At 47.1% G+C, this 8,457-nt stretch overlaps 1 pseudogene; it reads left to right on the top strand.

Annotated features, from left to right (window-relative positions):
- Positions 1–553: 553 nt before the first annotated feature.
- Positions 554–7,194, top strand: LOC146177650 (uncharacterized; annotated as a pseudogene).
- Positions 7,195–8,457: the final 1,263 nt, after the last annotated feature.

The raw sequence follows: 8,457 nt of genomic DNA, 5'->3' as shown, positions 1-8,457 counted from the left end.
CACTCTCACACTCCACTCCTTTTCCTGAAGTCTTCGCGCTAAATACCGCACCATAACATCATGGCGCCGTCGTCTGGCGCTGTGGGTCCTTTCACAGGTTTGCAGGATATGTCCAAGCAGCTCCGATGAATTGCATCCAGCACGACAGCTCTTATCTATCTGGCGGCCTCTCTTCGTCCTTACAAGACAGGTAATGCGTTCAATCGCAGCTTCATGATGTTGACAAACTCCCTTCCTGATAGAAGGGACGTCCCCCTCGGCTGACCACTTCATGGCCGCCGGCATGTTTCTTGATTCTCTTAGGCCATGTCCATCAACGCTCTTGTGCAGGAGCTTCGCCCAGAAGCGCTTCTCTTTCTTGGGTGTCCCCAAGTCCTCTCCTCTAGGTCAGCTCTCTGGCTTTCCTCAGCCGGTTCCTCACCAACTCCATCTGTAGCACTTGTCTGCAAACCGGAAGTGTAGAGTCCGCCAGCCTTTCCATTCGATTTACTTGCATTCCCGGGATGGTTGTGCGGAGACTTGGGATCCCGAGTCCCCCCTCAGCCACCGCTGCATGGAAACAGCCAAGGGCTACCTCATGCGGAAGGTGGAGCCACCTGCATACAGCAGTGCAGACTTGCACATCCAATTTGGTGAGGAATCCTGATATCACCGGACTGCGGACCAGTGAATGATACAATCTTGGTAGAAGGTAGTAACGGAGGATCACTAGCCTCTGCTGCAGCCTCAGTGGAGCTGCCGACACTCTCTCGAGTAGCGTGGCGAGAGTAGATCTCACTGAAGGCCTTTTCTGGCCGAAGGCAGCGTAGCACACTCCCAGATAACGCCATTCAGACTCCACAGCAGCAACTAGTTTTGGGAGTGGTGGCACCATTGACGTAATGTTGAACTCGTGGACTTTCGTCAAGGGTAGGGCTGTGTCAGCTTACAAAGCTTGTTTAGCTTATGAGGGGCCGTAAACACGACTGTCGCATCTGCTTTCCGCGATATCTTTTTTTAAATTGTGGGAAACACTGTGCACGTAAGTGAGCACTGCCACCTCTTTCTTATCTAGATTTCTGTGTATTTTCTGGACAAGCGCTAAGGTTCCTAAGTATGCGTTCTGCTATCGAGACCTGAAGTGGAACAGGGTAGCCCACGGCGGATAATCGGTTCACTTGTTTCTGGAAACTAATGGGCATGCAGTGGTGGCAAGATTTTCTCAAGGCGTTTCTGAAGCAAAGTGCAATGACTACACGCTTTCCAGCTTAGAGTGGGTGGAGCGAAAAGCTAAGAGTAGCTTATTGCCTCGAGGTTCGAAGCTCCAGCAAATGTGGTTGTCGGTGAGTGAAAAGCTAATGTCAAGAAATCGTATTTCCCCGTCAAATGGTAGTTCATGGGTTAGTTTTAGTGGCCCAAGATTATTCTGGCAGGCTGACAAAATCTGGCTACCTGAAGGAAGCTCTGGTCACAGTCAATAACACTAAAAAGTCATTCACAAATATAAAAACCTTAACATTTGAATCCTCGAGGCAACGCTGGAGTGCTCCGTCACAGTAGCTTAAAACAGATCACTAAGCACCGGTGCTATACAAGAACCAATACACACACCTTCCATTTGTAGGAAAGGTTTGTTATTCTATGAAATGAATGTATTTTAAATAAAATGGCAAAAGTTCCAGAAAGCCGCCACATGAAACCCCAGAATCATTCTGGAAGGGGACAACACCAAAGTGGTCGATGCTGTTCAGAGTGCGCACAGGTCCTTGAAAACCCTTAAATTTGAAAATTTCATTTTGAAGGCCCTTGAAAATCCTGGAATTTTTCCTGCTCCTTGAAAATCCTTGAATTCGTAGCTTACTGCATGCAAATGGTTATTAATCAGAAAAAAAACCCGGTTAAATGCGGTGAAAATACAAAATATTTGTATTTTCAATATCGTGCAGTATCTGCATCTCGGGCGTAAAAAAATCAGTTTGTCTAATATAGCCAACGTTACGCGACAGTTAGCCACATTGGAGCCACTCTCTCTGAAACCAACTTGATCCGATGCAATCCAATCCGATTTTGTCGCTTTGTTATGGTGGTTGACGACATTGCATTTTTACATCTGTTCTGCACCTGACTTGCTGCGGCTGAAGCATCCGACTGCAAAGAAAATGCCTGGAAAATGCAAATTTCAAGGCGCCTCGCTTCACAACGACGCTTACAAATACTGGATTGCACCAGATACGACGAGTGAACACTGCGCAAGATGCAAGCCTTGCAGCAAGACCTTTGATATCACCACCATGGGCGAGTCAGCGATAAAGAGCCATATGAAGAGTGCCAAGCATGCTGGTGTTATGAAGATTGCAGCCAACAGCTCGGTGCGAAATTATTTAGTTCCAAGTACAAGCCAACAGTCAGCCGTCCCGCCTCCTTCGCTATCGGGAAAGCTAGACGATGCTTGCAAGGCACACGAGCTGGTGACGAACGCAGAGATTCTGTGGACTTCAAGGTTGTCACATCGCATTTCTCCTATCGGTCATCATCGGAAGCAGGCCAGCTATTCCAGTGTATGTTCCGGACAGTGACGTGGCCAAAGCGTTTTCTTGTGGAGAGAAAAAATGTGCCTACGTGACATGCCATGGCCCTTCCTTTTATCCGCTTTGCAGCGGGAGATAAAAGATTGTGATTACTATGTGGTACTCTTTGACGAGTCCATGAACGACTATCTCCAGCGGAAACAAATAGATGTTCACATCCGGTTTTGGAATTCATCTCGCAAGGTGGCAGTGAGGTACTATAGCTCGGTGTTTATGGGGCACTCGACATCCGAGGACATCCAAGGAAAGCTGCTGAGTGCGCTCGAGCCTTTCTCTCTTAAGAAAATTCTCCAGATTCCAATGGATGGTCCCAATGTTAACCTTAAGTTACTCAAGAATGTCCTAGAGCACCTGCATAAGATTACCAAGTTCAATCTCTGGACATTGGTACCTGTGGCCTCCATGTGATGCACAATGCCTACAGGGCAGGTGTTACAGCAAGTAAGTGGGAAATTGACTGTCTGCTCTCCAGTCTGAGTGCGCTTTTCCATAGTTCTGCTGCAAGGAGGCAAGACTTCTCAGCAGTTACCGGTCAGGAGACTTTTCCCCTGAATTTTGTTGCGCACCGGTGGTTGGAGAATGTCCCTGTGATAGAGAGAGCGTTGCAATTGTGGTGTGATAAGAAGTTTATTGCAGCTGCAAAGAAGAAGGAATTAAGCCCCCGAAAATGTGGATAATTTCACAACTTGTGCGAGTTTGCCAGTCGTGTATTGCTGCTAGCAAAGCTTCAATTTGCACTAGGTGTGGCCATGACCCTCAAGCCATTCCTCACTGACTACCAAACAGATCAGCCCATGGTGTTCTTTCTTGCAAGGAACGTGGAAACAGTAGTCAGGCAGCTTCTGATGAAGTTTCTGAAGTGCTCGGTCTTGTCTTCAGCAGAAGGAGCCGCTGGTCTTCTGACGGTGGACATTGAAAGCACCGAGAACCACACTTCGCTTGAAAAGGCGGATGTATGCCATGCCGCTGAACAGACTGTCAAGAAAGCTAAAGCAAGCCAGAAGCATGTGTTCCAGTTCCGCATGGAATGCAAATACTTCTTGATCCATACTTGCCAGGTCTCCCGAATTATCCGGGAGACTCCCGAGTCTTGATGCTTTTGTACGATTGTACAACCAAAACAGAAATCTCCCGGAAACGCTCCCACGTTTGGCCAAATCCTTTTTCTAGTCTCGCCACATAGCTCCAAGGCTATCTACCGCTTGACACCGATTGACATCGGGATCAGTGAAAGGTCTAATAAGCATAGTCGGCCAAGTGTAGTAGTTAAAACTGCCAGAACTACTTTCACTTTGCTGTTTGAGACTGTAGCGCCGCCACTGCTTGGGGCGGTTCAGGCGTGGCGCTAAGGTCGAGTTTTGTCTAAAGTTCCAGTGGCTTAATTTCTGCCTATAATGTTTCTACACTAACACCGGTTTTCGCTTAGGCAACTTCCGTGTTTACTTGTGTTCTTTGTTACCTTCGGCAGCTCAGTTGCATGGTCTAGTGCAGTTTCCAAGAGGCGTGCGTTGTGTGTTGTTTAGTGCCGCGTTAACATAGTTTTGGTCATGGCGCTAAGCAAAGAGCGCAAGAAATGTTTTCAGGTCTTCATAAGGCAGTATGCTGCTGAGTTTGGATGTATTGTGCTGTCTCGGAAAGGCGAGCATCATGTGTTTTGCACAGTTTGCAATTGTGACATCAGCATCTCGCACGGCGGCAGAACGGACTTGGCTACGCACATTTCGTCGAAGAAGCACTCAAGCAACCTTCAGTGCCAAGACAAGCAACAGCGTCTCCAAGATTTCTTCAGTGCACGAGACGACAGTGATGTCATCCGTGCAGATTGCTTGTTTGCCGATTTCTTGTTGGAACATAACGTACCGCTGAGCGCCTCTGAGCACGTGGGACCTCTGTTGCACAAAATGTTCCCTAAGTCTGATGTTGCGAAGCGCTACGCATGTTCTAGAACCAAGACGACAGCTATTGTCGGTGAAATGGCGCGTCACGCACAAGAGAGCACGGTGAGTGCCCTGAAAAAGTGTGTTTTCAGTTGCCGTGGATAGCAGTAATGACAGCCAAGCGCAGCTGTACCCGATCGTGGGGACGTATTTTGTTGAAGAATTGCGCGTGATCGATAGCAAAATTCTTGCGCTGAGCACCCTAGAGGGCCAGTCAACTGGGTGCAATATCGTCAGATTGCTGATAGATACTCTGAATTCCTTGGACATACCATTGTCTAACTGCATAGCTTTTGGCTCTGACAACGCCAACATCATGCTGGGAAAGAAAAATGGCGTAGCGGCAGCGCTGACTGAAGCCCATGAAAACGTTATTATAATTGGCTGTCCGCGCCATTTAATCAACATTGCAGCAGAAAAAGCGGCGTGTTGTCTCCCTGCAAAGGTGGATGAAGTCCTCGTAGATATTTTTTTTTATTTGGAAAAAAGTGCAAAAAGGGAAAGCTGCCCTTAAGCATTTCCAAGAAATGCATAACAGTGCCAAAAAATTCTGAAGCACGCGCCAACCCGATGGTTGTCGCTTGGGAAATGCCTGAAAAGGTTAATGAATCAATGGGGACCTCTGTTGAGTTTTTTTCTTCGTGAAGTGAAAAAAGAAGCCGCAAGTGCGCAATTTTTGTCATACTACCAAATTCCAAAGACTTTAGTAGTGTCGACGCAAAGTACAAAACTGGAACACATGCCGTGCAAATTGAAGAGAAAGAAGGCAGCAAGTGCTGCACCAGTGGCAGTGAAAAAGGCCAAGGCCACTGATATGGTGGACCAGAGTAGGCCACCATGCATAACACGTGAAGAGAGGCTGTTTTAGTTTTTGAGCTCGGACCTCAACAAAGCGTGCTGTCTTTTTTTGAATAACATCATTCCTGTCTTTGAGGCATTGAACTGTGGGCTGCAGTCTCAAGCTCCTCAAATACACGCATTGCAATCTACTTTTTGGGCTCCTTGAAGACCTCCTTTCAAGGTTTGTGCAGCCGCGCTTCTAAAGGAACACAAGGACCTACTTACAGTTGATTACCATGACAAAGATGGACAGAAGGATGATGAAGACATTGTGGTGGGATTGGAAGCAAAACACATTGTTCAGAAACTCAAGCCAAGTGAGCAAGAACAATTTTATGAAGCTGTTCGAAAGTACATGATCGCTGCCTGGGATTATATTCGCCTCAAATTCCCTTTGGCTGACAATGCAGTAATTAATTCTAGAGTTGCAGATCTGAAATCCACAGACACTATGTCCTTTCAGAATGTGCTTTTCTTTGTGGAGCGGTTTCCGGTCTTACTTCCACTAAAGCAGCAAGAGTCGGAAGACCAAGCTTTGAATTCTCTAGAAATGAAATTTGTCAAACTTCAGGCGTTTGACATTCCCCAAGATGCGCTGAAAGAGGAACGTGCTGAGAGGCAGTGGAGCGCCATCTCTCAGCTGAAAGGCGCAGATGGGCAAAAGAAATTTAGCCGTGTCTCAGCAGTAATCCTTGGAATCCTCTGTATACCACACAGCAATGCTGAATGTGAGAGGCAGTTCAGTATTGTAAAAAAAAAAATTCCACCCAATTCAGATCATTCATGTCCGACACAACCCTCGGTCACATTCGTTTGGCTAATTGTCGCAGGGGCGAATACTGTTACTCTGGGCAGTACACAAAGGAATTTCTGAAAAGAGCAGCATCTGCCACATCGAAGATTCTCCAACAGTGAGCAGTGATGTGGCACGTCAGTGGTTTTCAAACAAAAACACCCAATTCCTGGTCTTTCGAACCAAATAAAAACAACTCATTCAATATAAATGCCTAGTAACTCCTTCATTCCCCCCCCCCCCCCCTCCCCGGTCTGATGAGATCTCCCTAATGCCTTTTCTGTAAACCTGGCAGGTACGTTGATCAGTGTGACAAAGAAGGTGCTTGAGAGAAGCCCACTGAGATTCTCAATCGTTAGGAGTTTCTCCTCTCTGGATCCACGACAAATGTGTACAAAACAGATGAGTGCCTGTCCAGCTTCAGAGTACACTGAGTTCCTGCAGGAAGAGATGCATGACCTGCGAATGTTTTAGAAGAATGTAAACAGGTTGGACGAGTTCTTGTCTGAGCTGATGAAGTTTAATTCATCATATGGGGAACTCTGGAAAGTTGTCAAGCTTTTGCTTGTGCTCAGCCACGGGCAGGCCACTGTGGAGCGAGGGTTTAGTGTGAACCGCCAGGTTGCCATAGAAAACCTGAAGGACCTCTCGTGTATTTCGTAACATATTGTATGCGACGCTGTGGACAAGGCAGGGGGCGTTCTTAACGTCCCTATTACGAAAGACCTAAGGACTGCTGTATCAGCCACCCGGCAACAGTATGTTGCACACCTGGAGGCAGTAAAAAAGAATCGATGTGATGATGTCAAAGAATCAAAGGCGCTGCATCAAGAAGAGATCGACGCGATGAAAGAAAAAGAAACTCGGGGCAACAATAGCTGACCGCCAGGCTTCAGCAGATATGTATGCTGAAAAGACAGAAGCAGCTAATGATCTGAAGCACATTGTCAGATCCAATAGTCTGAGGAAGGCTGCACGAAGCTAGACTGAGGAACTGTGTAGTCTCAACGAGAAGATTGAAGAAAAGCGGCAGGAGCTCCCCGGAAGTTGCCATTAGCAGTTTTGCAGAATGGATTGCCCTTCGACATTGGTGCAATGCATTGCAGGGTGTTTTTCAAAACAGAGCATTTTTAAATTATAGTGGCTTAGTGCAATACTGGCTTCATTATGTTGGCTTAGTGTAATACAAGCTGTTCCTTGAAATGTATCTTTTTCAATTTTGTTCAGTAAAGTTGGTACCTGATATTGAAAACTGCTTCATGTAGTATCCTGTTGAGTCCTTGAATATACTCCAAGTGGGCCTTGAAATTCCTTGAATAACCTTGAATTTGCCCGTTTTGAATCTGTACGAACCCTGTAAACATAATCAAGCAGAGAGGCATGCCGGAGTGAGTATTACAAGTATTTCACATCGATAGGCTCCCAAAGCATCGCTGGGCGGCGCTGCGGCTCCTGATGGGCAACGCCATCTGTGGCAGAAAAACATACACAGGGACGCCGCCGGCTCGGCTCACTGCCTTCGCGACGTGCGCCGCGCGCCTTCTCTCGAACGAGCACGCGCCCTGACGCGCCCCTGCAGGCGCATCGCGACATGCCGCCTGCATTCCGTCTTGATGATTGGACAACCTGCCGCGCATTTCCATGGAGGAAACGTAATTATAGGCGAGAAAATTTTTATTCACGTCTGCACTGTAGAGCAGACGACAGACGGCGATGAGTAAATATTGATTGTGAATGCGTTTCCCACGTTAGCGAAAACATAGGAAGTTTATCTCGAGGTAAGTCAGCTATGTAACTATATTGTCGTACATTGTCACGTAGCCGTTTAGGCCCGTAACCAGAAGGTTGGTTTTTAATAGGGGGTTGATCTAGCAGGCACAGGAGAGCAGGTCCAGAGCACCGAGTGACAGCAGCCGACTTCAGCTTCTTCTCATCGAACGCCACAGGGCCACTTCTTCGAGTCCGTGGACAAGACTCTCGATGAGCAGCCGCCTAGCGGCTGCTATGGCACACGCCGCATTATATTATGTAGAAAAACTGTGGAAGTATTATCAGTACTCTGAAATAAAGCTGCTCGCTTGTTGATCATCCTTTTGGCCTGTAGCATGAGATCTATATACGGTTTTGTTTTTATTATTACGACGTTACTAAAGCAAATCTTGCAGTAGAAGAATAAGCTATAGTCCCAAGGATATGTTTCTTCAAAGGCACGAATGCTAGCAGTCTCAAAAGCGCATGCGTGCTCCGCGCGCTGCACGCGACATAGCCGGCTCACTGGCTCGGAAGGAAGGTGATATCCAAGCTTGTACTACAATCTTGC

This window comes from Amblyomma maculatum, chromosome 10 (genome assembly GCF_055883805.1).
Source record: "Amblyomma maculatum isolate TAMU_Amacu chromosome 10, ASM5588380v1, whole genome shotgun sequence".
Lineage (NCBI taxonomy): Eukaryota > Metazoa > Arthropoda > Arachnida > Ixodida > Ixodidae > Amblyomma > Amblyomma maculatum.
This window is presented reverse-complemented; position numbering and strand designations above follow the sequence as displayed.